Here is an 8,318-nt window from a genome sequence, read left to right as displayed (position 1 = left end):
TAATTAAAAATAAATAAATAATAAAAATAATAACAAATAAACAATTTAGAATAATAATGGCTTCAATTTCATGACTGCCTTCAAACTTTAGGCAGGCACCTCTTGTGAGCAAGCTAACCAAGATCCACATTGGGAAGAGAATTCTGGAAAATATTGGCCAAAGAGATGACACTAGGTTGAAGCAAAGAATTTATTATAATGTATCTCTTTGCCAATGCAGCATTCGCACATGTCCCTTGTAAATATATGTAATTTCTGAGTAAAGACACTGATCAAACAAATTTTCAGTTTAACTGAGCCTAAAGAACTCTACCACATAAAACTAAAGACATGTCAACACTCTCCTCAAAAAGGGAAGTGCAAAGACCCATAGAATCTCAGGATGATATTTGCCCTTTTTCTATTTAAGTTACACGTTCCCTTTCATGTCCTTTAATGTAAACATTAGTTTGAGATTTAACCTCTAATAACACTTATTAGAGTTAAGAGAAAAATAATGATTAATATATACAGATACATCAAAGCAAAGAAGAAAATGCATAAATAATATAGCAATTAATAAAGTGGTAGCAGATAGTAATTGCAAGTTTCTTATTCTGTTATCTATTCTATATCTGTAATCTGGTTGTGGTATCTCACCTATTAGGGCAACTTAAACTTCTTTGTCAAAGTGCCTACAGTGTTAGTTGTATCTCTTGTATTTGGTTACTGTCGTTTTCAACTCATGATAAGCATAAGACATGGGATACTTAGAGTACTCCCAGAAAAATCTCATGGCTGCAGTCATATTCTAGGCTTATTCTTCCTCCTTGTGGGGCAACAACCTAATTTCCCCACCACAGATAGGATTAATCGTCACAGTCAGCCCAGCCATCCTTTGCTTTGTGCTACTTCTGCTTCCAGTCAGGTGGACCATTGGTTTTACTCGTTTGAAGTATTTCTTCCTTAGATTATAATAGGTATAAGCAAAGCAAATGTGATTTCCTTGTTTTGTTTCCTATAATTCTGTATCATGGCTATGGTATAAAGGATACTACTATATAACAGAACATATACTGTATCGGGCAGAACACTTCTATAATACCTCAAAGTGTTTTCATTGAGCTGGTGTCATGACAGTCTTCCAAAAGGCTATGGCATCTTTTTATCAAGACAGCTGCTTCAGAGTTATGGGCAAAAATACCGAGATCTGTGAACATGTTGAGCATGAGAATCTTGTTTTTGAATTTCTGTAAAATTAACTTCCTGGAGATATGCTGTGGGGTCTGGAATATCATGACAAAGTATCATGATTAAAAAAAAAAGAAAGAAAGAAAAGAAAAGAAAAAGGCATTCTGTTAGCTCTCCAGATGATAGTTTGGGTAGAAGTATTAGTAATACTAAGCATCAGTTTATACCCAGATATATTCCTATTCCAGAAAGTATAAACAGTTCCCCTTTAGTCAGGTGGCTGCACTGTCTTCTGGAAAATCATGCTATATCGGAGTCTCAGTGTTATTCTCTGCTGATAACATATTATCACTAAAGACTGTGTTCTGATGGACTAGATAGTTGGTAGTAAGTCAGTCATATGCCGTATAGCTTAGCCCATGAGTCGATTGGTTAAAGACATGGGTGGCTGGGGAAAGAGGCTCACCGATCTCAGCTGAAATCAGTCATTTTGTTCACTGCAAGCTACTTTAGGAAAAAGCCAAGCTTTATATTCATCTTGGGTTTTTGGTCAATACTTTTAGCATATTTTCCCCAAGTAGAGTTTATATTCATATCCCACCAGGATTACATGAAAGTACTCATTTTCCCTCAACATAGTTAGCTCTAGGTATTACTAAAAGATTGTTTACTATTTGCCAAACAAAATAATAAAAAATTGTCTTATAATTATTTTCATTTGTCTTTTATGTATTCAAGTGAAATTGAACATCTTTTAATATTATTTTCTTTTCATTTTTTTCTCCCCTTTCTGTCCTTCTAGTCCTCCCTCTCTTCCCTTCCCCTTTCCTTCCTTCCTTCCTTCCTTCCTCTTTCTTTCTCTCTCTCTTTCTTTCCCTTTTGTGTTTCCACTTCCTTGAAAGCTTATGCTCTTTGCCCAAAATTCTTCATTTTGATTGTTGGTTTGTTTCTTTTGTTTTGGGTTTAATTTTTGCTTCTTAATATCAGTATGCTAAAGTTTTCTTTATATTACATATGTTAACAGTTTTCCATATTGCTTATTTATTTTTATTTTAGATTTCCTCCTGCTCTGTCTTTGGATTTTGAATTTATCAATGGTATCTTTTCACTCAGAAAATTAAATTTTTATGGTTTTTTAAATTTGCCTTCTTTTTCCAATTATAGCTTGAAGTTTCTATGTCCCTTAAATCATCAATAATATTTTCTTACTGTGAGCTGCATTATATACTTTCACCTACTATATAATGATTTGTGAAGTAGAAAATCTTTATGAGTAGATGTAATCCATATTTCATGAACATTACATGGGTGTTGCACAAAAGCAATGTAAATTGAGACAAATGTTTTATCTTTTTTTTTTTTTTTTTTTTTTTTTTTTAGTTTAGAGAACTGAGTGTATGTATGAAATCAGTGTAGTGTATGTATGTGTTACTGCAAAGAATTATATGGTCAAATGATGTCACATTTTCCTACATCAGTTTAACACATGCTATTCTCATGAAATAAAATTAATCAAGAAAAAGCATCCACCAGTTAGGATCTTTCTGAAACATCCCTTACTCGTTTATTACTTGGAAGTGGAATATGGCAGTCTCTCATCATCAGTTTTCCTATAAATAATTGGTAAGGGATTACATTGAAAATAATATCAATGAAAGATAAATTTCAAGAAGTGCTTCTCTATACTGAGCCAATATTTTAGCTCTAGATATTGTATTTTGACTCATTTAAAAAAAAAAACTTAGAAATGTATGAGCTAATGTAAGGCGATATCAGTGTGTAGTAAAGTAGGCTCTGCACAGTTAAAGTAGCTTAGACCTAATTTAGGATAATATATCTGCTTTTACCTGATAATTGTTTTAGAGGGACCTCCCTTGAATCTTAAATTGGAGTTGGCCATAGGCTTTTAGTAAGCATGATGCAAGCAGTGGCAGAGAATGTTTGTACCTTGGGGTTTGCTCTCTCGTGATGGTTTTAGAGAATTTCACCTGAATGGACCAAACTGGCCAGAATTATAATGGTACCCATGTGGTCACGTTACTTCTTCACTTTAGCTGGCATTGAGCTGTTACCAGACCTTCCATGAGGCGACTTGACCAGGCAGAGGTAGTCATATCCCGGCTCCATATCCTGGAACAATTAAAAGTGTTTGACAAGTCACTAAGTTCTGGGTGGGCTGGTTTGCGGTCAAAAGCTGATACAGTGTTCTTACTAGGCAAATGGTTATTATATTTCAGACACTATGCAATGTGTACATGGCATTAGAAAAATAGTTCATATAGGTTAGGTTTTCCCTTGTTTAAGATTTCCTTCCTTGAAAGAAAAAAAGCCATTTCGCTCTGCAGGTAAGATTCTTGTTATTCTCCAAAGCTGATACTTTTTTTCTTACACTCAAAAAATGGACTCACTTCATGCTTCACTAATAAAATAGAAACTACCTCACAGAAACTTGTTTTAGCGTTCATTAAACTTGGTTTTGTTCACTAAAAACACCTTTGTACTTTTCATTCCTTCCACACATGATTAGGCGATCACCTCTGGTTAGACATATGCATTGTATGATCACATTTATGGGATCTTTAGGAAAAGTGAGTAGTGATTGACTTCATGTATTAGTACTTGAGTATTTTTTAATGTTTTAATTTTTAAATAAGGTTTTTTTCATCACACAAACAATGGAACTCAGAATTTTGAAAAACAAAAAAGGTGGTTATGGATTACAAGGGACAATTTAAAATTACACAAAGTCCCACATAAAGTAAATCTAATACCTACAGTGAGAGTAATAATTTCTATTGATCCCTAAAGTGACCCTTTGTTTGAAATTCTGGTGAGGTGCTTGGAGCAAGGACAAGACTCTATTGTCACAAAGTTTCAAATATCTCAGCGTTCACTTGTTTGTTTATGAATAGAAAACTCTTCTCTTTTAGTTCTTTAAAAAAAAAAAAAAGTACATGTATTGACCCATCTAGTGGATTTATAAGGAAAGTAAATGGCAGCCTTCCCATTCCTTCTTCATGATCTTTTTCACCTTTGCATTTCCTGTGATTATCCCTCTCAAGGACCATACTCTTCCATCACTGTCACTGACCAACCTTATGGCGTGCTGCTTACGGATTAATTTGCCAAGCCATCTGTCTGATTTCCATAGTCTAAGTATTTCTACGTCCTATGCCCTGACAATAAACCTCATTCATTCAGTCAGGAGCATTAGTTGAATGTGTGAACAATGCAGCAATTTGTCTGGAAATTCCAGCTGGTGTAATGCAAACATCAGTACCAGGCAGATGATTTCTGATCCACATAGATGAAAGTAATTCTCTTTTTATTATACTTATTTATGCTTTTCCTCTATATTTTATTGCTTTATTACCACTATTCTTTGTTCTGTGGTTTTTTTTTTTTATAATGCCGTAACATGGCAAAACCTTTTATCTAATGAAATTATTAGCTGTTACCGCTGACGGAAAGTCACTATTTTGATGGGCGGATAGAGCTGTGGATAAAGATGTGAAATTTCTCACTTAAACTCTTGTCCAATGGCTTTGAATATTGAGATTTTCATGATAAACTCAATAATTCGATGGATTTGAAGCTTTATAAGCATTACTACTATTAAACACTGTTCTCAAGTACCAACTACTCTTTCCTTTTCAAATTATTTTCAACATAAGGCCATTTATTCCATAGGGATATGGTTGAAACCCAAGAAAATTCATTACTAGGCCACTTGCTATTCATCATCCTCAGAAATACTGAGATTCAGAGCTGGGAAGTTTTGGTCACAGTGACAGTGTCCTATGCATTGCAGAATGTTTAGAAGCTCGCCTGACACTTCCCCACTACATGGTGCAAGCACCAACAACCCAGTGTGAGAGCTAAAAACATCGGAGTTGCTGCCAATTGTCTTTTAGCAGAGCAATGACATCAGCCTAGTTGAGAGTTTCTGGTCCATTCGGTTAAAGCTGGCTTAAATGATTGTGAAAGAAGGTGACATTAAATGGGAGAGGGGTAGAGGAACACTGACGAAAAGCAGAGATGTTGTATCCTTTTAGCTGAGTATAAAAATGTGAAAATGCCCTGGGGGTTGCTGTTGCATTTAACTGGTTACAGTTACTCTGTACGTGAGATTTAGAGGTATGTGTTTGCATATACATTCAAGATCCCTTCTGAAGGCCAGCCTCTCTCTCTTTTCTTCCTGTTCTTTCTTTCGTTCTTTCGTTCTTTCTCTCTTTCTTTCTTTCCTCCTTTCTTTCTCCCTTCCCTCCTTTTCTTTTTTCTTTTCTTTCCCTTTCTTTCTTTTTCTTTCTTTCTTTCTTTCTTTCTTTCTTTCTTTCTTTCTTTCTCTCTCTTTCCTTTCTTCCTTCCCTCCTTCCTTCCTCTTTTCTCTCTTTCTTTCTTTCTCTCTTTCTTTCCTTTCTTTTTCCCTTCCCTCCTTCCTTCCTCTTTTCTCTTTTCTTTACTTTCTCTTGTCCATTTTATTCCACACATCCTGTGCCCATACTCACTTAGGTAAAGAGCTTCTGCCTACTCATAAATCCCAGGCCCCACTGCGTATCCTGGTGCTACTCATTCCAGTTTCTCCTTTATCTTCTGTGAATGACTCTGTCTTTATCATCTGCTTCCAACTTTACCATCAATAGCTGAGAAACCTGCAGTTGTGTCCCCCCAGTGGCTGGATTCCTAGAACCTGCCATCAGAATTTCCCTGAATGCCTATTAAAAATTCCAGTAAAAAGTACTCAGATATTAGCTAATGTTTTCTCAGTCTTACGTACAGTCGCAGGTGAAAACTGTTTGCAGGGGCCACAGCGAGCTTTATTATAAGCAACTGATGCAACCAAACCAAGAACTCATGGTCTAGTGATTTTTACCAGATACAAACCCCATAGTAAATATGCCTCCCACGAAGCTGCCACGTTTCTCTGGACATGTTTGATGCCAGTTGCCAGCTTTCACTAGTCCATCAGATCGCCACCGACTTCATTCATTCATGGATCCCTAGGTCTGAAAGCATAATGTGTAAACAATGGGTGTTCTTGGAAAATGCTGTTCTAGTTACGAAATCAACTTTTTGCTGCAATAACTGTTAAATGTCTCCTCCCTCCCATATTTATGGAAACATTTCCTCAGTTGACTTACTCCAAACTTATTTATTCAATCTTTCTAAGTTTCAGGCACTTTTGAATCCTATAGAGTTAAGTGTGGAACCAAAAAGACATGCATCTCACTTTCATAAAACTTCCAAGGAAGGTACAACTAAATAAGCATTATGATGCAGGATAACATGGGAGTTACTAGCGGGAATATAAAGTGTCAGAAACGTAGATGAAGGCAGAATAAACAAAACTGGGGGAAGAGAGAGCACTTCTTTTCCTGTCTTTCCTTTATTGATATCTTATTTCAAAACAAAATTGATGTTTAAGCTTGGCGAGAAGGATAGAGTGTAGCTGAATAAAGAAACCACAAAGCATCATCCTATCGCCCAAAGAATAGAGTACCCAAAGGCTTGAAAGTTACAAAGGGTATGACGCATTTTTTAAAATGGAAGAACTGGGGGCGCCTGGGTGGCTCAGTGGGTTAAAGCCTCTGCCTTCAGCTCAGGTCATGATCCCGGGGTCCTGGGATCGAGCCCCGCATCAGGCTCTCTGCTCAGCCTGGAGCCTGCTTCCTCCTCTCTCTCTGCCTCTCTCTCTCTGCCTACTTGTGATCTCTGTATGTCAAATAAATAAAATCTTAAAAATAAATAAATAAAATAAAATAAAATGGAAGAACTTCTGTATGGCTAGAGTTTTAAGTGCATAGAGGGAATTGTGAGAAGGAGTGCATGGAAAAGTCCACAAATCTACATATTTTAAGGATTTGTCTTTAAGTCTCCAAATTATGGAGACTTTTCTGTTTTATGAAGGAGAATTTGGATTTTGTCTTGAGGAGGATGGTGAGCCATGTAACTGAAATGGGGACAGAATATTTTAGAATTCTAACTCTGTTATTGGTGGTGGATTGTGGAGCTTGTAAAACTGGAAGCAGGAAAACCATTAACAATACTGTTTGAGTGTTCCTCATTATAGAGCAGTTCCAAAAATCTTCTTGTGCCAAGTTCAGATTTTCGCAAATTATCATCTTCTAATTATCATCTACTCCCTGAGGTAAACACTGTTTTCTTCCAACTATAGACCTGTTTTGGACATCCTCATTTTTTTTTAATTTTTTATTTTTTTTTAATTTTTTTTTTAATAAACATATAATGTATTTTTATCCCCAGGGGTACAGGTCTGTGAATCGCCAGGTTTACACACTTCATAGCATTCATCATAGCACATACCCTCCCCAATGTCCATAACCTCACCCACCTCTCCCGGCCCCCCTCCCCTCAGCAACCCTCAGTTTTTTTTTTTAAACATTTTTTAAAATTTATTTTCAGCATAACAGTATTCATTGTTTTTGTACCACACCCAGTGCTCCATGCAATCCGTGCCCTCTCCAATACCCACCACCTGGTTCCCCCAACCTCCTACCCCCCCACCTCTTCAAACCCTTCAGATTGTTTTTCAGAGTCCATAGTCTCTCATTGTTCACCTCCCCTTCATTTTTAAACATATTCATTTTAAAGGTATCATGTTTGCAAGGGTGTGAGGTCTTTTTCCAAAGCCCTGTCTTTTCCTCCCATGTGTGGGAAGCTCTACCATACATGACTTCTGGCCCATCTGTTGCCTCCGATGTTGTGAATGGAGAAGGTCAGCTATGTAAACAAGGGGGTTATATTCTGGATGTCTGTGCTAGACAGCACATTTCCCTCAGCTTTGATCCAAGTTCCCAAATACCAGATTCAGGAGAAATGAAAGTGGCATTTCCCTGTCACATGATTTCTCTAGGTTTTCAATCAGGCTCATCTATTCCTTGTTTTAAAACTCAGATGGTATACTTTCAGACTCCCCAGGGTCACACTTTCCAAAAAATCTAATATAGGATCTTGTTGGATGTTAAATACTCAAATAGTTGACTTGACTTTCATTCACAAACACACATACACACACACACACAGTTATTTTAAATTAATCACCTGACTGAAAAGCTTTTCTTACATCAGTCATTCTCACCAATCGCAGACTAACAAACAGAAAAAAAAAAAAAAGTCACCAGACTCAT

The sequence above is a fragment of the Enhydra lutris genome, unplaced genomic scaffold (assembly GCF_002288905.1).
Source record: "Enhydra lutris kenyoni isolate GAN:26980312 unplaced genomic scaffold, ASM228890v2 scaffoldscaffold22, whole genome shotgun sequence".
Classification (NCBI taxonomy): domain Eukaryota; kingdom Metazoa; phylum Chordata; class Mammalia; order Carnivora; family Mustelidae; genus Enhydra; species Enhydra lutris.
This window is presented reverse-complemented; position numbering follows the sequence as displayed.